The sequence below is a fragment of the Procambarus clarkii genome, chromosome 38, assembly GCF_040958095.1.
Source record: "Procambarus clarkii isolate CNS0578487 chromosome 38, FALCON_Pclarkii_2.0, whole genome shotgun sequence".
In the NCBI taxonomy this organism is placed as follows: domain Eukaryota; kingdom Metazoa; phylum Arthropoda; class Malacostraca; order Decapoda; family Cambaridae; genus Procambarus; species Procambarus clarkii.
The window spans coordinates 27,569,984-27,594,559 of NC_091187.1; positions in this window are offsets into that span (position 1 = coordinate 27,569,984).

Consider the following 24,576-nt stretch of genomic DNA (forward strand, 5'->3'; position numbering starts at 1 on the left):
GCCATATTTTGGAGACTCTCGCTCTCTGCACATATTCGCAGTTTGAAATTACGACTTTTTTTTACCGAAAATATGCCTTTTACTGAAATCAGCGATAAGTCACATTTTGCACAAACCCCCCCTGAAGTTTTCAAAATATCCCACACATCTCAAATTCAAGCCTTGAATCATATTTTGGAGCCAAATTCTGGCTCTCTGCACGTATTCGCCTTTTGAAATTACTATATTTATACCGAAAATATGCAAATTACTGAGAGCAGCGATGGGTCACATTTTGCCCAAACCCCCCTGCAGTTTTCAAAATGTTCCAAACATCCCAAATTCAATGCTTGAATCATATTTTGGAGCCAAATTCTGGCACTCTGCAAGTATTCGCAGTTTGAAATTAAAACTTTTTATATGGAAAATATGCCAAATACTGAGAGCGGCTATTGATCACATTTTGCCCAAACCCCCCTGCAGTTTTCAAAATATCCCAAACATCCCAAATTCGACGCTTGAGCCATATTTTGGAACCAAATTCTGGCTCTCTTCACGTATTCGCAGTTTGAAATTACGACTTTTTATACCGAAAATATGCCAATTACTGAGCCAATTTCTGGGTCTCTGCACGTATTCGCAGTTTGAAATTATGACTGTTTATACCGAAAATATGCCAATTACTGAGAACGGCGATGGGTCACATTTTGCCCAAGCCCTCCCTGCAGTTTTCAAAATATCCCAAACATCCCAAATTCGACGCTTGAGCCATTTTTTGGAGCAAAATTCTTGCTCTCTGCACGTATTCGCAGTTTGAAATTACGAATTTTTATACCAAAAATATGCCATTTACTGACAGCGGCGATAAGTCACATTTTGCCAAAACCCCCCCCTGCAGTTTTCGAAATATCCCAAACATCCCAAATTCGAATCTTGAGCAATATTTTAGAGACTAATTCTCGGTCTTTGTACGTATTCGCAGTTTGAAATTACGTCTTTTTATGCCGAAAATATGCCTAATACTGATATCGGCGATAAGTCACATTGTGCCCAAACCCCCCGTTCAGTTTTCAAAATATCCCAAACATTGCAAATTCGACGCTTGAGCCATATTTAGGAACCAAATTCTGGCTCTCTGCACGTATTCGCAGTTTGAAATTACGACTTTTTATACCGAAAATTTGCCAATTACTGAGAACAGCGTTGGGTCAAATTTTACTCAAACCCTCCCCGGTAGTTTTCAAAATATCACAAACATCCCAAATTCTACGCTTGAGCCCTATTTTGGAGACAAATTCTGGCTCTCTGCTCGTATTCGCAGTTTGAAATTGCGACTTTTTATACTCAAAATATGCTAAATACAGAAAGTGGCTATGGATCACATTTTGCCCAAACCCTCCCGGCAGTTTTCAAAATATCCCAAACATCCCAAATTCGACCCTTGAGCAATATTTTGGAGCCAAAGTCTCGCTCTCTGCACGTATTCGCAGTTTGAAAAACTACTTTTTTTTTTACCGAAAATTTGCCAATTACTGAGAGCGGAGATGGGTTAAATTTTGCTCAAACCCTCCCCGGCAGTTTTCAAAATATCGCTCACATCCCAAATTCGACTCTTGAGCCGTATTTTGGAGCCAAATTCTGGCTCTCTGCACGTATTCGCCGTTTGAAATTACCACTTTTTATACCAAAAATATGCTAATGACAGAAAGGGGCTATGGATCACATTTTGCCCAAACCCCCCTGCAGTTTTCAAAATATTCTAAACATTCTAAATTCGACGCTTGAGCCATATTTTGGGGCCATATTCTGTCTCTGCACTTATTCGCAGTTTGATATGACGACTTTTTATACCGAAAATATGCCAATTACTGAGAGCAGCGATGGACCATATTTTGCCCAAACCCCCCTGCAGTTTTCAAAATATCCAAAACATCCCAAATTCGACGCTAGAGTCATATTTTGGAGCCAAATTCTGGCTCTCTGCACTTATTCGCAGTTTGAAATTACGACTTTTTATACCTAAAATATGCCAATTACTGAGAGCGGCGATGGGTCACATTTTGCCCAAACCCACCATGCCTTTTTCAAAATATCCCAAACATCCCAAATTCATCCCTTTAGCTATATTTTGGAGCCAAATTCTGGACCTCTGCACGTAATCGCAGTTTGAAATTACAACTTTTTATACCGAAAATATGCCAATTACTGACAGCGGAGATGGATTACATTTGCCCAAACCCCCCTGCAGTTTTCAAAATATCCCAAACATCCCAAATTCGACGCATGAGCTATATTTTGGAGGTAAATTCTCGCTCTCAGCACTTATTCGCAGTTTGATATTACGACTTTTTATACCGAAAATATGTCAATTACTGAGAGCGGTGTGGGGCACATTTTGACCAAATCCCCTCTGCAGTTTTCAAAATATCCCAAACATCCCAAATTCTACGCTTGAGCCATATTTTGGAGACTCTCGCTCTCTGCACATATTCGCAGTTTGAAATTACGACTTTTTTTTACCGAAAATATGCCTTTTACTTTACTTTTTTACTTTACTTTATGATAAGTTTGAAATCAGCGATAAGTCACATTTTGCACAAACCCCCCCTGAAGTTTTCAAAATATCCCACACATCTCAAATTCAAGCCTTGAATCATATTTTGGAGCCAAATTCTGGCTCTCTGCACGTATTCGCCTTTTGAAATTACTATATTTATACCGAAAATATGCAAATTACTGAGAGCAGCGATGGGTCACATTTTGCCCAAACCCCCCTGCAGTTTTCAAAATGTTCCAAACATCCCAAATTCAATGCTTGAATCATATTTTGGAGCCAAATTCTGGCACTCTGCAAGTATTCGCAGTTTGAAATTAAAACTTTTTATATGGAAAATATGCCAAATACTGAGAGCGGCTATTGATCACATTTTGCCCAATCCCCCCTGCAGTTTTCAAAATATCCCAAACATCCCAAATTCGACGCTTGAGCCATATTTTGGAACCAAATTCTGGCTCTCTTCACGTATTCGCAGTTTGAAATTACGACTTTTTATACCGAAAATATGCCAATTACTGAGCCAATTTCTGGGTCTCTGCACGTATTCGCAGTTTGAAATTATGACTGTTTATACCGAAAATATGCCAATTACTGAGAACGGCGATGGGTCACATTTTGCCCAAGCCCTCCCTGCAGTTTTCAAAATATCCCAAACATCCCAAATTCGACGCTTGAGCCATATTTTGGAGCAAAATTCTTGCTCTCTGCACGTATTCGCAGTTTGAAATTACGAATTTTTATACCAAAAATATGCCATTTACTGACAGCGGCGATAAGTCACATTTTGCCAAAACCCCCCCCTGCAGTTTTCGAAATATCCCAAACATCCCAAATTCGAATCTTGAGCAATATTTTAGAGACTAATTCTCGGTCTTTGTACGTATTCGCAGTTTGAAATTACGTCTTTTTATGCCGAAAATATGCCTAATACTGATATCGGCGATAAGTCACATTGTGCCCAAACCCCCCGTTCAGTTTTCAAAATATCCCAAACATTGCAAATTCGACGCTTGAGCCATATTTAGGAACCAAATTCTGGCTCTCTGCACGTATTCGCAGTTTGAAATTACGACTTTTTATACCGAAAATTTGCCAATTACTGAGAACAGCGTTGGGTCAAATTTTACTCAAACCCTCCCCGGTAGTTTTCAAAATATCACAAACATCCCAAATTCTACGCTTGAGCCCTATTTTGGAGACAAATTCTGGCTCTCTGCTCGTATTCGCAGTTTGAAATTGCGACTTTTTATACTCAAAATATGCTAAATACAGAAAGTGGCTATGGATTACATTTTGCCCAAACCCTCCCGGCAGTTTTCAAAATATCCCAAACATCCCAAATTCGACCCTTGAGCAATATTTTGGAGCCAAAGTCTCGCTCTCTGCACGTATTCGCAGTTTGAAAAACTACTTTTTTTTTTTACCGAAAATTTGCCAATTACTGAGAGCGGAGATGGGTTAAATTTTGCTCAAACCCTCCCCGGCAGTTTTCAAAATATCGCTCACATCCCAAATTCGACTCTTGAGCCGTATTTTGGAGCCAAATTCTGGCTCTCTGCACGTATTCGCCGTTTGAAATTACCACTTTTTATACCAAAAATATGCTAATGACAGAAAGGGGCTATGGATCACATTTTGCCCAAACCCCCCTGCAGTTTTCAAAATATTCTAAACATTCTAAATTCGACGCTTGAGCCATATTTTGGGGCCATATTCTGTCTCTGCACTTATTCGCAGTTTGATATGACGACTTTTTATACCGAAAATATGCCAATTACTGAGAGCAGCGATGGATCATATTTTGCCCAAACCCCCCTGCAGTTTTCAAAATATCCAAAACATCCCAAATTCGACGCTAGAGTCATATTTTGGAGCCAAATTCTGGCTCTCTGCACTTATTCGCAGTTTGAAATTACGACTTTTTATACCTAAAATATGCCAATTACTGAGAGCGGCGATGGGTCACATTTTGCCCAAACCCACCATGCCTTTTTCAAAATATCCCAAACATCCCAAATTCATCCCTTTAGCTATATTTTGGAGCCAAATTCTGGACCTCTGCACGTAATCGCAGTTTGAAATTACAACTTTTTATACCGAAAATATGCCAATTACTGACAGCGGAGATGGATTACATTTGCCCAAACCCCCCTGCAGTTTTCAAAATATCCCAAACATCCCAAATTCGACGCATGAGCTATATTTTGGAGGTAAATTCTCGCTCTCAGCACTTATTCGCAGTTTGATATTACGACTTTTTATACCGAAAATATGTCAATTACTGAGAGCGGTGTGGGGCACATTTTGACCAAATCCCCTCTGCAGTTTTCAAAATATCCCAAACATCCCAAATTCTACGCTTGAGCCATATTTTGGAGACTCTCGCTCTCTGCACATATTCGCAGTTTGAAATTACGACTTTTTTTTACCGAAAATATGCCTTTTACTTTACTTTTTTACTTTACTTTATGATAAGTTTGAAATCAGCGATAAGTCACATTTTGCACAAACCCCCCCTGAAGTTTTCAAAATATCCCACACATCTCAAATTCAAGCCTTGAATCATATTTTGGAGCCAAATTCTGGCTCTCTGCACGTATTCGCCTTTTGAAATTACTATATTTATACCGAAAATATGCAAATTACTGAGAGCAGCGATGGGTCACATTTTGCCCAAACCCCCCTGCAGTTTTCAAAATGTTCCAAACATCCCAAATTCAATGCTTGAATCATATTTTGGAGCCAAATTCTGGCACTCTGCAAGTATTCGCAGTTTGAAATTAAAACTTTTTATATGGAAAATATGCCAAATACTGAGAGCGGCTATTGATCACATTTTGCCCAAACCCCCCTGCAGTTTTCAAAATATCCCAAACATCCCAAATTCGACGCTTGAGCCATATTTTGGAACCAAATTCTGGCTCTCTTCACGTATTCGCAGTTTGAAATTACGACTTTTTATACCGAAAATATGCCAATTACTGAGCCAATTTCTGGGTCTCTGCACGTATTCGCAGTTTGAAATTATGACTGTTTATACCGAAAATATGCCAATTACTGAGAACGGCGATGGGTCACATTTTGCCCAAGCCCTCCCTGCAGTTTTCAAAATATCCCAAACATCCCAAATTCGACGCTTGAGCCATATTTTGGAGCAAAATTCTTGCTCTCTGCACGTATTCGCAGTTTGAAATTACGAATTTTTATACCAAAAATATGCCATTTACTGACAGCGGCGATAAGTCACATTTTGCCAAAACCCCCCCCTGCAGTTTTCGAAATATCCCAAACATCCCAAATTCGAATCTTGAGCAATATTTTAGAGACTAATTCTCGGTCTTTGTACGTATTCGCAGTTTGAAATTACGTCTTTTTATGCCGAAAATATGCCTAATACTGATATCGGCGATAAGTCACATTGTGCCCAAACCCCCCGTTCAGTTTTCAAAATATCCCAAACATTGCAAATTCGACGCTTGAGCCATATTTAGGAACCAAATTCTGGCTCTCTGCACGTATTCGCAGTTTGAAATTACGACTTTTTATACCGAAAATTTGCCAATTACTGAGAACAGCGTTGGGTCAAATTTTACTCAAACCCTCCCCGGTAGTTTTCAAAATATCACAAACATCCCAAATTCTACGCTTGAGCCCTATTTTGGAGACAAATTCTGGCTCTCTGCTCGTATTCGCAGTTTGAAATTGCGACTTTTTATACTCAAAATATGCTAAATACAGAAAGTGGCTATGGATCACATTTTGCCCAAACCCTCCCGGCAGTTTTCAAAATATCCCAAACATCCCAAATTCGACCCTTGAGCAATATTTTGGAGCCAAAGTCTCGCTCTCTGCACGTATTCGCAGTTTGAAAAACTACTTTTTTTTTTTACCGAAAATTTGCCAATTACTGAGAGCGGAGATGGGTTAAATTTTGCTCAAACCCTCCCCGGCAGTTTTCAAAATATCGCTCACATCCCAAATTCGACTCTTGAGCCGTATTTTGGAGCCAAATTCTGGCTCTCTGCACGTATTCGCCGTTTGAAATTACCACTTTTTATACCAAAAATATGCTAATGACAGAAAGGGGCTATGGATCACATTTTGCCCAAACCCCCCTGCAGTTTTCAAAATATTCTAAACATTCTAAATTCGACGCTTGAGCCATATTTTGGGGCCATATTCTGTCTCTGCACTTATTCGCAGTTTGATATGACGACTTTTTATACCGAAAATATGCCAATTACTGAGAGCAGCGATGGATCATATTTTGCCCAAACCCCCCTGCAGTTTTCAAAATATCCAAAACATCCCAAATTCGACGCTAGAGTCATATTTTGGAGCCAAATTCTGGCTCTCTGCACTTATTCGCAGTTTGAAATTACGACTTTTTATACCTAAAATATGCCAATTACTGAGAGCGGCGATGGGTCACATTTTGCCCAAACCCACCATGCCTTTTTCAAAATATCCCAAACATCCCAAATTCATCCCTTTAGCTATATTTTGGAGCCAAATTCTGGACCTCTGCACGTAATCGCAGTTTCAAATTACAACTTTTTATACCGAAAATATGCCAATTACTGACAGCGGAGATGGATTACATTTGCCCAAACCCCCCTGCAGTTTTCAAAATATCCCAAACATCCCAAATTCGACGCATGAGCTATATTTTGGAGGTAAATTCTCGCTCTCAGCACTTATTCGCAGTTTGATATTACGACTTTTTATACCGAAAATATGTCAATTACTGAGAGCGGTGTGGAACACATTTTGACCAAATCCCCTCTGCAGTTTTCAAAATATCCCAAACATCCCAAATTCGACCCTTGAGCCATATTTTGGAGCCAAATTCTGGCTCTCTGCACGTATTTGCAATTTGAAATTACGACTTTTTATACCGAAAATTTGCCAATTACTGAGAGCGGCGGTGCATCACATTTTGCCCAAACCACCCTGCAGTTTTCAAAATATCCAAAACATCCCAATTTTGACCTTGAGCCATATTTTGGAGCCAAATTCTGGCTCTCTGCACATAATCGCAGTTTGAAATTATGACTTTTTATACCGAAAATATGCCAATTACTGAGACCGGCGATGAGTAACATTTTGCCCCCCTCCCTTGCTTTTTTCAAAATATCCTAAACATCCCAAATTCGACCCTTGAGCCATATTTTGGAGCCAAATTCTAGACCTCTTCACGTATTCGCAGTTTGAAATTACGACTTTTTATACCTAAAATATGCCAATTGCTGAGAGCAACGATTGGTCACATTTTGCCCAAACCCCCCTGCAGTTTTCAAAATATCCCAAACATCCCAAATTCGACCCTTGAGCCATATTTTGGAGCCAAACTCTGGCTCTCTGCACGTATTCGTAGTTTAAAATACGACTTTTTATACCGACAAAAAGGCCAATATCTGAAAGCTGCGATGGGTCACATTTTGACCAAACCTCCCCTGTAGTTCTCAAAATATCCCTAACATTCCAACTTAGACGCTTGAACCATATTTTGGTGCCAAATTCTTGCTCTCTGCACGTATTCGCAGTTTGAAATTACGAATTTTTATACCGAAAATATGCCAATGACAGAAAGTGGCTATGGATAACATTTTGTCCAAACCCTCCCTGCAGTTTTCAAAATATCCCACACATCCCAAATTCGACGCTTGAGCCCTATTTTGGAGCCAAATTCTGGCTCTCTGCACGTATTCGCAGTTCAAAAATACGACTTTTTGTAGCGAAAATATGCCAATTACTATAAGCAGCGATGGATCACATTTTGTGTAACCCTCCCTGCAGTTTTCAAAATATCCCAAACATCCTAATTTCGACCCTTGAGCCATATTTTGGAGCCAAACTCTCCCTCTCTGCACGTATTCGCAGTTTGAAAAACTACTTTTTTTTACCGAAAATTTGCCAATTACTGAGAGCGGAGAATGGTTAAATTTTGCTCAAACCCTCCCCGGCAGTTTTCAAAATATCGCTCACATCCCAAATTCGACTCTTGAGCCGTATTTTGGAGCTAAATTCTGGCTCTCTGCACGTATTCGCCGTTTTAAATTACCAATTTTTATACAAAAAATATGCTAATGACAGAAAGTAACTATGGATCACATTTTGCCCAAACCCTCACTGCAGTTTTCAAAATATCACAAACATCCTAAATTCGACGCTTGACCCATATTTTGTTGCCAAATTATGGCTCTCTGCACGTATTCGCCGTTTGAAATTACGACTTTTTATACCGAAAATATGCAAATTACTGAGAGCATCGATGGGTCCCATTTTGCCCAAACCCCACCCTGCAGTTTTCAAAATATTCTAAACATCCTAAATTCGACGCTTGAGCCATATTTTGGAGCCATATTCTGGCTCTCTGCACGTGTTCGCAGTTTGATATTACGACTTTTTATACCGAAAATATGCCAATTACTGAGAGCAGCGATGGATCATACTTTGCCCACCCCCCCCCCCCTGCAGTTTTCAAAATATCCAAAACATCCCAATATCGACCCTTGAGCCATATTTTGGAGCCAAATTCTGGACCTCTTCACGTATTCGCAGTTTGAAATTACGAATTTTATAAGTAAAATATGCCAATTACAAAGAGCAACGATGGGTTACATTTTGCCCAAACCCACCCTGCAGTTTTCAAAATATCTCAAACATCCCAAATTCGACCCTTGAGCCATATTTTGGAGCCAAATTCTGAATCTCTGAACGTATTCGCAGTTTGAAATTACGACTTTTTATACCGAAAATTTGCCAATTACTGAGAGCTGCGATGGGTCAAATTTTGCTCAAACCCTCACCGGCAGTTTTCAAAATATCCCAAACATCCCAAATTCGTCGCTTGAGCTATAATTTGCAGCCAAATTCTGGCTTTCTGCACCTATTCGGCGTTTGAAATTACGAATTTTATACCGAAAATATGCAAATTACTGAGAGCAGCGATGGGTCACATTTTGCCCCCCCCCCTGCCGTTTTCAAAATATTCCAAACATCCTATATTCGACGCTTGAGCCATATTTTGTAGCCAAATTCTGGCTGTCTGCACGTATTCGCAGTTTGAAATTACGACTTTTTATACCCAAAATATGCTAAATACAGAAAGTGGCAATGGATCATATTTTGCCCAAACCCTCCCTGCAGTTTTCAAAATATCCCAAACATCCTAAAGTCGACGCTTGAGCCATATTTTGGAGCAAATTCTTGTTCTCTGCACGTATTCGCAGTTTGAAATTACGACTTTTTATACCGAAAATATGCCAATTACTGAGAGCGGCGATGGGTCACAATTTGCCCAAACCCACCATGCCTTTTTCAAAATATCCCAATCATCCCAAATTCGACCCTTTAACCATATTTTGGAGCCAAATTTTGGACCTCTGCACGTATTCGCAGTTTGAAATTACAACTTTTGATACCGAAAATATGCCAATTACTAAAAGCGGAGATGGATTACATTTTGCCCAAACCTTCCATGCAGTTTTCAAAATATTCCAAACATCCCAAATTCGACGCTTGAGCTATATTTTGGAGGTAAATTCTAGCTCGCTGCACTTATTCGCAGTTTGAAATTACGACTTTTTATACCGAAAATATGTCAATTACTGAAAGCGGCGATGGATCACATTTTGCCCAAACCCTCCCTGCAGTTTTCAAAATATTCGACGTTTTCAGCATCCTAAATTCGACGCTTGAACCATATTTTGTAGCTAAATTCTGGCTCTCTACACGTATTCGCAGTTTGATAATACGAATTTTTGTACCTAAAATATGCCAACTACTATAGACAGCGATGAATCACATTTTACCCAAACCCTCCCTGCAGCTTTCAAAATATCACAAACATCCCAAATTCGACGCTTGAGCTATATTTTAGAGCCAAATTCTGGCTCTCTGAACGTATTCGCCGTTTGAAATTACGAATTTTATACCGAAAATATGCAAATCACTGAGAGCAGCGAATGGCCACATTTTGTCCAACCCCCACCCCCCCCCCTGCCGTTTTTAAAATATTCCAAACATCCTACATTCGACGCTTGAGCCATATTTTGTAGCCAAATTCTGGCTCTCTGCATGTATTCGCAGTTTGAAATTACGACTTTTTATACCCAAAATATGCTAAATACAGAAAGTGGCTATGGATCACTTTTTGCCCAAACCCTCCCTGCAGTTTTCAAAATATTCCAAACTTCCTAAATTCGACGCTTGAGCCATATTTAGGAGCCAAGTTCTGGCTCTCTGCACATATTCGCTGTTTGAAATGATGACTTTTTACACCGAAAATATGCAAATTACTGAGAGCTGCGATGGGTCAAATTTTGCTCAAACCATCATCGGCAGTTTTGAAAATATCCCAAACATCCCAAATTCGACCCTTGAGCCATATTTTGTAGCCAAATTCTGGCTCTCTGCATGTATTCGCAGTTTAAAATTACGACTTTTTATACCCAAAATATGCTAAATACAGAAAGTGGCTATGGATCACTTTTTGCCCAAACCCTCCCTGCAGTTTTCAAAATATCCCAAACAGCCCAAATTCGACGCTAGAACCATATTTTGAAGCCAAAATCAGGCTCTCTGCACATATTCGCATTTTAAAATTACGAATTTTATACCAAAAATATGTCAATTACTGAGAGCGGCGATGGGTCACATTTTGCCAAAATCCACCCTGCAGTTTTGAAAATATCCCAAAAATCCAAAATTCGACGCTTGAGCCATATTTTGGAGCCAAATTCTGGCTTTTTGCTTGAATTCGCAATTTAAAATTACGACTTTTTACACCGAAAATATGTCATTTACTCAAAGTGGCGATAAGTCACATTTTGCCCCCCCCCCCCCTGCAGTGTTCAAAATATCCCAAACATCCCAAATTCTACGCTTGAGCCATATTTTGGAGACTCTCGCTCTCTGCACATATTCGCAGTTTGAAATTACGACTTTTTTTTACCGAAAATATGCCTTTTACTGAAATCAGCGATAAGTCACATTTTGCACAAACCCCCCCCTGAAGTTTTCAAAATATCCCACACATCTCAAATTCAAGCCTTGAATCCTATTTTGGAGCCAAATTCTGGCTCTCTGCACGTATTCGCCTTTTGAAATTACGATATTTATACCGAAAATATGCAAATTACTGAGAGCAGCGATGGGTCACATTTTGCCCAAACCCCCCTGCAGTTTTCAAAATGTTCCAAACATCCCAAATTCAATGCTTGAATCATATTTTGGAGTCAAATTCTGGCTCTCTGCAAGTATTCGCAGTTTGAAATTAAGACTTTTTATATGGAAAATATGCCAAATACTGAGAGCGGCTATTGATCACATTTTGCCCAAACCCCCCTGCAGTTTTCAAAATATCCCAAACATCCCAAATTCGACGCTTGAGCCATATTTTGGAACCAAATTCTGGCTATCTTCACGTATTCGCAGTTTGAAATTACGACTTTTTATACCGAAAATATGCCAATTACTGAGCCAATTTCTGGGTCTCTGCACGTATTCGCAGTTTGAAATTATGACTGTTTATACCGAAAATATGCCAATTACTGAGAACGGCGATGGGTCACATTTTGCCCAAGCCCTCCCTGCAGTTTTCAAAATATCCCAAACATCCCAAATTCGACGCTTGAGCCATATTTTGGAGCAAAATTCTTGCTCTCTGCACGTATTCGCAGTTTGAAATTACGAATTTTTATACCAAAAATATGCCATTTACTGACAGCGGCGATAAGTCACATTTTGCCAAAACCCCCCCTGCAGTTTTCGAAATATCCCAAACATCCCAAATTCGAATCTTGAGCAATATTTTAGAGACTAATTCTCGGTCTTTGTACGTATTCGCAGTTTGAAATTACGTCTTTTTATACCGAAAATATGCCTAATACTGATATCGGCGATAAGTCACATTGTGCCCAAACCCCCCGTTCAGTTTTCAAAATATCCCAAACATTGCAAATTCGACGCTTGAGCCATATTTAGGAACCAAATTCTGGCTCTCTGCACGTATTCGCAGTTTGAAATTACGACTTTTTATACCGAAAATTTGCCAATTACTGAGAACAGCGTTGGGTCAAATTTTACCCGATGAACCCTCCCCGGTAGTTTTCAAAATATCACAAACATCCCAAATTCTACGCTTGAGCCCTATTTTGGAGACAAATTCTGGCTCTCTGCTCGTATTCGCAGTTTGAAATTGCGACTTTTTATACTCAAAATATACTAAATACAGAAAGTGGCTATGGATCACATTTTGCCCAAACCCTCCCGGCAGTTTTCAAAATATCCCAAACATCCCAAATTCGACCCTTGAGCCATATTTTGGAGCCAAATTCTCGCTCTCTGCACGTATTCGCAGTTTGAAAAACTACTTTTTTTTACCGAAAATTTGCCAATTACTGAGAGCGGAGATGGGTTAAATTTTGCTCAAACCCTCCCCGGCAGTTTTCAAAATATCGCTCACATCCCAAATTCGACTCTTGAGCCGTATTTTGGAGCCAAATTCTGGCTCTCTGCACGTATTCGCCGTTTGAAATTACCACTTTTTATACCAAAAATATGCTAATGACAAAAAGGGGCTATGGATCACATTTTGCCCAAACCCCCCTGCAGTTTTCAAAATATTCTAAACATTCTAAATTCGACGCTTGAGCCATATTTTGGAGCCATATTCTGTCTCTACACTTATTCGCAGTTTGATATGACGAATTTTTATACCGAAAATATGCCAATTACTGAGAGCAGCGATGGATCATATTTTGTCCAAACCCCCCTGCAGTTTTCAAAATATCCAAAACATCCCAAATTCGACGCTAGAGTCATATTTTAGAGCCAAATTCTGGCTCTCTGCACTTATTCGCAGTTTGAAATTACGACTTTTTATACCTAAAATATGCCAATTACTGAAAGCGGCGATGGGTCACATTTTGCCCAAACCCACCATGCCTTTTTCAAAATATCCCAAACATCCCAAATTCATCCCTTTAGCTATATTTTGGAGCCAAATTCTGGACCTCTGCACGTAATCGCAGTTTGAAATTACAACTTTTTATACCGAAAATATGCCAATTACTGACAGCAGAGATGGATTACATTTTCCCAAACCTTCCCTGCAGTTTTCAAAATATCCCAAACATCCCAAATTCGACGCATGAGCTATATTTTGGAGGTAAATTCTCGCTCTCAGCACTTATTCGCAGTTTGATATTACGACTTTTTATACCGAAAATTTGTCAATTACTGAGAGCGGTGTGGTGCACATTTTGACCAAATCCCCTCTGCAGTTTTCAAAATATCCTAAACATCCCAAATTCGACCCTTGAGCCATATTTTGGAGCCAAATTCTGGCTCTCTGCACGTATTTGCAATTTGAAATTACGACTTTTTATACCGAAAATTTGCCAATTACTGAGAGCGGCTGTGCATCACATTTTGCCCAAACCACCCTGCAGTTTTCAAAATATACAAAACATCCCAATTTTCACCTTGAGCCATATTTTGGAGCCAAATTCTGGCTCTCTGCACATAATCGCAGTTTGAAATTATGACTTTTTATACCGAAAATATGCCAATTACTGAGACCGGCGATGAGTAACATTTTGCCCCCCCCCCCTCCCTTGCTTTTTTCAAAATATCCTAAACATCCCAAATTCGACCCTTGAGCCATATTTTGGAGCCAAATTCTAGACCTCTTCACGTATTCGCAGTTTGAAATTACGACTTTTTATACCTAAAATATGCCAATTGCTGAGAGCAACGATTGGTCACATTTTGCCCAAACCCCCCTGCAGTTTTCAAAATATCCCAAACATCCCAAATTCGACCCTTGAGCCATATTTTGGAGCCAAACTCTGGCTCTCTGCACGTATTCGTAGTTTAAAATACGACTTTTTATACCGACAAAAAGGCCAATATCTGAAAGCTGCGATGGGTCACATTTTGACCAAACCTCCCCTGTAGTTCTCAAAATATCCCTAACATTCCAACTTAGACGCTTGAACCATATTTTGGTGCCAAATTCTTGCTCTCTGCACGTATTCGCAGTTTGAAATTACGAATTTTTATACCGAAAATATGCCAATGACAGAAAGTGGCTATGGATAACATTTTGTCCAAACCCTCCCTGCAGTTTTCAAAATATCCCACACATCCCAAATTCGACGCTTGAGCCCTATTTTGGAGCCAAATTCTGGCTCTCTGCACGTATTCGCAGTTCAAAAATACGACTTTTTGTAGCGAAAATATGCCAATTACTATAAGCAGCGATGGATCACATTTTGTGTAACCCTCCCTGCAGTTTTCAAAATATCCCAAACATCCTAATTTCGACCCTTGAGCCATATTTTGGAGCCAAACTCTCGCTCTCTGCACGTATTCGCAGTTTGAAAAACTACTTTTTTTTACCGAAAATTTGCCAATTACTGAGAGCGGAGAATGGTTAAATTTTGCTCAAACCCTCCCCGGCAGTTTTCAAAATATCGCTCACATCCCAAATTCGACTCTTGAGCCGTATTTTGGAGCTAAATTCTGGCTCTCTGCACGTATTCGCCGTTTTAAATTACCAATTTTTATACAAAAAATATGCTAATGACAGAAAGTAACTATGGATCACATTTTGCCCAAACCCTCACTGCAGTTTTCAAAATATCACAAACATCCTAAATTCGACGCTTGACCCATATTTTGTTGCCAAATTATGGCTCTCTGCACGTATTCGCCGTTTGAAATTACGACTTTTTATACCGAAAATATGCAAATTACTGAGAGCATCGATGGGTCACATTTTGCCCAAACCCCACCCTGCAGTTTTCAAAATATTCTAAACATCCTAAATTCGACGCTTGAGCCATATTTTGGAGCCATATTCTGGCTCTCTGCACGTGTTCGCAGTTTGATATTACGACTTTTTATACCGAAAATATGCCAATTACTGAGAGCAGCGATGGATCATATTTTGCCCAACCCCCCTGCAGTTTTCAAAATATCCAAAACATCCCAATATCGACCCTTGAGCCATATTTTGGAGCCAAATTCTGGACCTCTTCACGTATTCGCAGTTTGAAATTACGAATTTTATAAGTAAAATATGCCAATTACTAAGAGCAACGATGGGTTACATTTTGCCCAAACCCACCCTGCAGTTTTCAAAATATCTCAAACATCCCAAATTCGACCCTTGAGCCATATTTTGGAGCCAAATTCTGAATCTCTGAACGTATTCGCAGTTTGAAATTACGACTTTTTATACCGAAAATTTGCCAATTACTGAGAGCTGCGATGGGTCAAATTTTGCTCAAACCCTCACCGGCAGTTTTCAAAATATCCCAAACATCCCAAATTCGTCGCTTGAGCTATAATTTGCAGCCAAATTCTGGCTTTCTGCACCTATTTGGCGTTTGATATTACGAATTTTATACCGAAAATATGCAAATTACTGAGAGCAGCGATGGGTCACATTTTGCCCCCCCCCTGCCGTTTTCAAAATATTCCAAACATCCTATATTCGACGCTTGAGCCATATTTTGTAGCCAAATTCTGGCTGTCTGCACGTATTCGCAGTTTGAAATTACGACTTTTTATACCCAAAATATGCTAAATACAGAAAGTGGCAATGGATCACATTTTGCCCAAACCCTCCCTGCAGTTTTCAAAATCTCCCAAACATCCTAAATTCGACGCTTGAGCCATATTTTGGAGCAAATTCTTGTTCTCTGCACGTATTCGCAGTTTGAAATTACGACTTTTTATACCGAAAATATGCCAATTACTGAGAGCGGCGATGGGTCACAATTTGCCCAAACCCACCTTGCCTTTTTCAAAATATCCCAATCATCCCAAATTCGACCCTTTAACCATATTTTGGAGCCAAATTTTGGACCTCTGCACGTATTCGCAGTTTGAAATTACAACTTTTGATACCGAAAATATGCCAATTACTGAAAGCGGAGATGGATTACATTTTGCCCAAACCTTCCATGCAGTTTTCAAAATATTCCAAACATCCCAAATTCGACGCTTTAGCTATATTTTGGAGGTAAATTCTAGCTCGCTGCACTTATTCGCAGTTTGAAATTACGACTTTTTATACCGAAAATATGTCAATTACTGAAAGCGGCGATGGATCACATTTTGCCCAAACCCTCCCTGCAGTTTTCAAAATATTCGACGTTTTCAGCATCCTAAATTCGACGCTTGAACCATATTTTGGAGCTAAATTCTGGCTCTCTACACGTATTCGCAGTTTGATAATACGAATTTTTGTACCGAAAATATGCCAACTACTATAGACAGCGATGAATCACATTTTACCCAAACCCTCCCTGCAGCTTTCAAAATATCACAAACATCCCAAATTCGACGCTTGAGCCATATTTTAGAGCCAAATTCTGGCTCTCTGAACGTATTCGCCGTTTGAAATTACGAATTTTATACCGAAAATATGCAAATCACTGAGAGCAGCGAATGGTCACATTTTGTCCAACCCCCACCCCCCCTGCCGTTTTTAAAATATTCCAAACATCCTACATTCGACGCTTGAGCCATATTTTGTAGCCAAATTCTGGCTCTCTGCATGTATTCGCAGTTTGAAATTACGACTTTTTATACCCAAAATATGCTAAATACAGAAAGTGGCTATGGATCACATTTTGCCCAAACCCTCCCTGCAGTTTTCATATTATCCCAAAAATCCTAAATTCGAAGGTTGACCCATATTTTGGAGCCAAATTCTGGCTCTCTGCACATATTCGCAGTTTGAAATGATGACTTTTTACACCGAAAATATGCAAATTACTGAGAGCTGCGATGGGTCAAATTTTGCTCAAACCCTCATCGGCAGTTGTTTTCAAAATATCCCAAACATCCCAAATTCGACCCTTGAGCCATATTTTGTAACCAAATTCTGGCTCTCTGCATGTATTCGCAGTTTGAAATTACGACATTTTATACCCAAAATATGCTAAATACAGAAAGTGGCTATGGATCACTTTTTGCCCAAACCCTCCCTGCAGTTTTCAAAATATCCCAAACATCCCAAATTCGACGCTTGAGCTATATTTTTGAGCCAAGTTTTGGCTCTGTGCACGTATTCGCCGTTTGAAATTACGACTTTTTATACCCAAAATATGGCAATTACTGAGAGCAGCGATGGATCACATTTTGCCCAAACCCCCCCTGCAGTTTTCATAATATCCCAAACATCTCATTCGACCCTTGAGCCATATTTTGGAGCCAAATTCTGTGTCTCTGCACGTATTCGCAGTTTGAAATTACGAATTTTTATACCGAAAATATGCCAATTACTGAGAGCAGCGATGGATCATATTTTGCCCAAACCCCCCTGCAGTTTTCAAAATATCCAAAACATCCCAAATTCGACGCTAGAGTCATATTTTGGAGCCAAATTCTGGCTCTCTGCACTTATTCGCAGTTTGAAATTACGACTTTTTATACCTAAAATATGCCAATTACTGAGAGCGGCGATGGGTCACATTTTGCCCAAACCCACCATGCCTTTTTCAAAATATCCCAAACATCCCAAATTCATCCCTTTAGCTATATTTTGGAGCCAAATTCTGGACCTCTGCACGTAATCGCAGTTTGAAATTACAACTTTTTATACCGAAAATATGCCAATTACTGACAGCGGAGATGGATTACATTTTCCCAAACCTTCCCTGCAGTTTTCAAAATATCCCAAACATCCCAAATTCGACGCATGAGCTATATTTTGGAGGTAAATTCTCGCTCTCAGCACTTATTCGCAGTTTGATATTACGACTTTTTATACCGAAAATATGTCAATTACTGAGAGCGGTGTGGGGCACATTTTGACCAAATCCCCTCTGCAGTTTTCAAAATATCCCAAACATCCCAAATTCGACCCTTGAGCCATATTTTGGAGCCAAATTCTGGCTCTCTGCACGTATTTGCAATTTGAAATTACGACTTTTTATACCGAAAATTTGCCAATTACTGAGAGCGGCGGTGCATCACATTTTGCCCAAACCACCCTGCAGTTTTCAAAATATCCAAAACATCCCAATTTTGACCTTGAGCCATATTTTGGAGCCAAATTCTGGCTCTCTGCACATAATCGCAGTTTGAAATTATGACTTTTTATACCGAAAATATGCTAATTACTGAGACCGGCGATGAGTAACATTTTGCCCCCCCCCTCCCTTGCTTTTTTCAAAATATCCTAAACATCCCAAATTCGACCCTTGAGCCATATTTTGGAGCCAAATTCTAGACCTCTTCACGTATTCGCAGTTTGAAATTACGACTTTTTATACCTAAAATATGCCAATTGCTGAGAGCAACGATTGGTCACATTTTGCCCAAACCCCCCTGCAGTTTTCAAAATATCCCAAACATCCCAAATTCGACCCTTGAGCCATATTTTGGAGCCAAACTCTGGCTCTCTGCACGTATTCGTAGTTTAAAATACGACTTTTTATACCGACAAAAAGGCCAATATCTGAAAGCTGCGATGGGTCACATTTTGACCAAACCTCCCCTGTAGTTCTCAAAATATCCCTAACATTCCAACTTAGACGCTTGAACCATATTTTGGTGCCAAATTCTTGCTCTCTGCACGTATTCGCAGTTTGAAATTACGAATTTTTATACCGAAAATATGCAAATGACAGAAAGTGGCTATGGATAACATTTTGTCCAAACCCTCCCTGCAGTTTTCAAAATATCCCACACATCCCAAATTCGACGCTTGAGCCCTATTTTGGAGCCAAATTCTGGCTCTCTGCACGTATTCGCAGTTCAAAAATACGACTTTTTGTAGCGAAAATATGCCAATTACTATAAGCAGCGATGGATCACATTTTGTGTAACCCTCCCTGCAGTTTTCAAAATATCCCAAACATCCTAATTTCGACCCTTGAGCCATATTTTGGAGCCAAACTCTCGCTCTCTGCACGTATTCGCAGTTTGAAAAACTACTTTTTTTTACCGAAAATTTGCCAATTACTGAGAGCGGAGAATGGCTAAATTTTGCTCAAACCCTCCCCGGCAGTTTTCAAAATATCGCTCACATCCCAAATTCGACTCTTGAGCCGTATTTTGGAGCCAAATTCTGTGTCTCTGCACGTATTCGCAGTTTGAAATTACGAATTTTTATACCGAAAATATGCCAATTACTGAGAGCAGCGATGGATCATATTTTGCCCAAACCCCCCTGCAGTTTTCAAAATATCCAAAACATCCCAAATTCGACGCTAGAGTCATATTTTGGAGCCAAATTCTGGCTCTCTGCACTTATTCGCAGTTTGAAATTACGACTTTTTATACCTAAAATATGCCAATTACTGAGAGCGGCGATGGGTCACATTTTGCCCAAACCCACCATGCCTTTTTCAAAATATCCCAAACATCCCAAATTCATCCCTTTAGCTATATTTTGGAGCCAAATTCTGGACCTCTGCACGTAATCGCAGTTTGAAATTACAACTTTTTATACCGAAAATATGCCAATTACTGACAGCGGAGATGGATTACATTTTCCCAAACCTTCCCTGCAGTTTTCAAAATATCCCAAACATCCCAAATTCGACGCATGAGCTATATTTTGGAGGTAAATTCTCGCTCTCAGCACTTATTCGCAGTTTGATATTACGACTTTTTATACCGAAAATATGTCAATTACTGAGAGCGGTGTGGGGCACATTTTGACCAAATCCCCTCTGCAGTTTTCAAAATATCCCAAACATCCCAAATTCGACCCTTGAGCCATATTTTGGAGCCAAATTCTGGCTCTCTGCACGTATTTGCAATTTGAAATTACGACTTTTTATACCGAAAATTTGCCAATTACTGAGAGCGGCGGTGCATCACATTTTGCCCAAACCACCCTGCAGTTTTCAAAATATCCAAAACATCCCAATTTTGACCTTGAGCCATATTTTGGAGCCAAATTCTGGCTCTCTGCACATAATCGCAGTTTGAAATTATGACTTTTTATACCGAAAATATGCTAATTACTGAGACCGGCGATGAGTAACATTTTGCCCCCCCCCTCCCTTGCTTTTTTCAAAATATCCTAAACATCCCAAATTCGACCCTTGAGCCATATTTTGGAGCCAAATTCTAGACCTCTTCACGTATTCGCAGTTTGAAATTACGACTTTTTATACCTAAAATATGCCAATTGCTGAGAGCAACGATTGGTCACATTTTGCCCAAACCCCCCTGCAGTTTTCAAAATATCCCAAACATCCCAAATTCGACCCTTGAGCCATATTTTGGAGCCAAACTCTGGCTCTCTGCACGTATTCGTAGTTTAAAATACGACTTTTTATACCGACAAAAAGGCCAATATCTGAAAGCTGCGATGGGTCACATTTTGACCAAACCTCCCCTGTAGTTCTCAAAATATCCCTAACATTCCAACTTAGACGCTTGAACCATATTTTGGTGCCAAATTCTTGCTCTCTGCACGTATTCGCAGTTTGAAATTACGAATTTTTATACCGAAAATATGCAAATGACAGAAAGTGGCTATGGATAACATTTTGTCCAAACCCTCCCTGCAGTTTTCAAAATATCCCACACATCCCAAATTCGACGCTTGAGCCCTATTTTGGAGCCAAATTCTGGCTCTCTGCACGTATTCGCAGTTCAAAAATACGACTTTTTGTAGCGAAAATATGCCAATTACTATAAGCAGCGATGGATCACATTTTGTGTAACCCTCCCTGCAGTTTTCAAAATATCCCAAACATCCTAATTTCGACCCTTGAGCCATATTTTGGAGCCAAACTCTCGCTCTCTGCACGTATTCGCAGTTTGAAAAACTACTTTTTTTTACCGAAAATTTGCCAATTACTGAGAGCGGAGAATGGCTAAATTTTGCTCAAACCCTCCCCGGCAGTTTTCAAAATATCGCTCACATCCCAAATTCGACTCTTGAGCCGTATTTTGGAGCTAAATTCTGGCTCTCTGCACGTATTCGCCGTTTTAAATTACTAATTTTTATACAAAAAATATGCTAATGACAGAAAGTAACTATGGATCACATTTTGCCCAAACCCTCACTGCAGTTTTCAAAATATCACAAACATCCTAAATTCGACGCTTGACCCATATTTTGTTGCCAAATTATGGCTCTCTGCACGTATTCGCCGTTTGAAATTACGACTTTTTATACCGAAAATATGCAAATTACTGAGAGCATCGATGGGTCACATTTTGCCCAAACCCCACCCTGCAGTTTTCAAAATATTCTAAACATCCTAAATTCGACGCTTGAGCCATATTTTGGAGCCATATTCTGGCTCTCTGCACGTGTTCGCAGTTTGATATTACGACTTTTTATACCGAAAATATGCCAATTACTGAGAGCAGCGATGGATCATATTTTGCCCAACCCCCCCTGCAGTTTTCAAAATATCCAAAACATCCCAATATCGACCCTTGAGCCATATTTTGGAGCCATCTGTACCTCTTCACGTATTCGCAGTTTGAAATTACGAATTTTATATGTAAAATATGCCAATTACTAAGAGCAACGATGGGTTACATTTTGCCCAAACCCACCCTGCAGTTTTCAAAATATCTCAAACATCCCAAATTCGACCCTTGAGCCATATTTTGGAGCCAAATTCTGAATCTCTGAACGTATTCGCAGTTTGAAATTACGACTTTTTATACCGAAAATTTGCCAATTACTGAGAGCTGCGATGGGTCAAATTTTGCTCAAACCCTCACCGGCAGTTTTCAAAATATCCCAAACATCCCAAATTCGTCGCTTGAGCTATAATTTGCAGCCAAATTCTGGCTTTCTGCACCTATTCGGCGTTTGAAATTACGAATTTTATACCGAAAATATGCAAATTACTGAGAGCAGCGATGGGTCACATTTTGCCCCCCCCCCCTGCCGTTTTCAAAATATTCCAAACATCCTATATTCGACGCTTGAGCCATATTTTGTAGCCAAATTCTGGCTGTCTGCACGTATTCGCAGTTTGAAATTACGACATTTTATACCCAAAATATGCTAAATACAGAAAGTGGCAATGGATCACATTTTGCCCAAACCCTCCCTGCAGTTTTCAAAATATCCCAAACATCCTAAAGTCGACGCTTGAGCCATATTTTGGAGCAAATTCTTGATCTCTGCACGTATTCGCAGTTTGAAATTACGACTTTTTATACCGAAAATATGCCAATTACTGAGAGCGGCGATGGGTCACAATTTGCCCAAACCCACCATGCCTTTTTCAAAATATCCCAATCATCCCAAATTCGACCCTTTAACCATATTTTGGAGCCAAATTTTGGACCTCTGCACGTATTCGCAGTTTGAAATTACAACTTTTGATACCGAAAATATGCCAATTACTGAAAGCGGAGATGGATTACATTTTGCCCAAACCTTCCATGCAGTTTTCAAAATATTCCAAACATCCCAAATTCGACGCTTGAGCTATATTTTGGAGGTAAATTCTAGCTCGCTGCACTTATTCGCAGTGTGAAATTACGACTTTTTATACCGAAAATATGTCAATTACTGAAAGCGGCGATGGATCACATTTTGCCCAAACCCTCCCTGCAGTTTTCAAAATATTCGACGTTTTCAGCATCCTAAATTCGACGCTTTAACCATATTTTGGAGCTAAATTCTGGCTCTCTACACGTATTCGCAGTTTGATAATACGAATTTTTGTACCGAAAATATGCCAACTACTATAGACAGCGATGAATCACATTTTACCCAAACCCTCCCTGCAGCTTTCAAAATATCACAAACATTCCAAATTCGACGCTTGAGCCATATTTTAGAGCCAAATTCTGGCTCTCTGAACGTATTCGCCGTTTGAAATTATGAATTTTATACCGAAAATATGCAAATCACTGAGAGCAGCGAATGGTCACATTTTGTCCAACCCCCACCCCCCCTGCCGTTTTTAAAATATTCCAAACATCCTACATTCGACGCTTGAGCCATATTTTGTAGCCAAATTCTGGCTCTCTGCATGTATTCGCAGTTTGAAATTACGACTTTTTATACCCAAAATATGCTAAATACAGAAAGTGGCTATGGATCACTTTTTGCCCAAACCCTCCCTGCAGTTTTCAAAATATCCCAAACATCCCAAATTCGACGCTTGAGCTATATTTTTGAGCCAAGTTTTGGCTCTGTGCACGTATTCGCCGTTTGAAATTACGACTTTTTATACCCAAAATATGGCAATTACTGAGAGCAGCGATGGATCACATTTTGCCCAAACCCCCCCTGCAGTTTTCATAATATCCCAAACATCTCATTCGACCCTTGAGCCATATTTTGGAGCCAAATTCTGTGTCTCTGCACGTATTCGCCGTTTGAAATTACGACTTTTTATACCGAAAATATGTCAATTACTGAGAGCAGTAATGGGTCACATATTGACCAAACCTTTCTGCAGTTGTCAAAATATCCCAAACATCCCAAATTCGATGTTTGAGCCATATTGTGGAGCCAAATTCTGGCTCTCTGCACTTACTCGCAGTTTGAAGTTACGACATTTTTTTCCGAAAATATGGCAATTAATGAGAGCAGGGATATGTCAAATTTTGCCCAAACCCTCCTGCAGTTTTCAAAATATCCCAAACATCTCAAATTCGACCCTTGAGCCATAGTTTTGGGCCTAATTCTGGCTCTCTGCACGTATTCGCAGTGTGAAATTACGAATTTTTTACCGAATATATGCCAATTACTGGGAGCGGCGATGGGTCACATTTTGACCAAACCCCCCCCCCCCTGCAGTTTTCGAAATATCCCAAACATCCAAAATTCGACGCCTGAGCCATATTTAGGAAACAAATTCTGTCTCTCTGCACGTATTCGCAGTTTGAAATTACGACTTTTTATACCCAGAGAATGTCAATTACTGAGAACGGCGATGGGTCACATTTTGCCCAAACCCCCAGTGCAGTTTTCAAAATATCTCAAACTTCCCAAATTCGACCCTTGAGCAAATATGGACCTAATTTTGGGGCCTAATTCTGGCTCTCTGCACGTATTTGCAGTTGGAAAT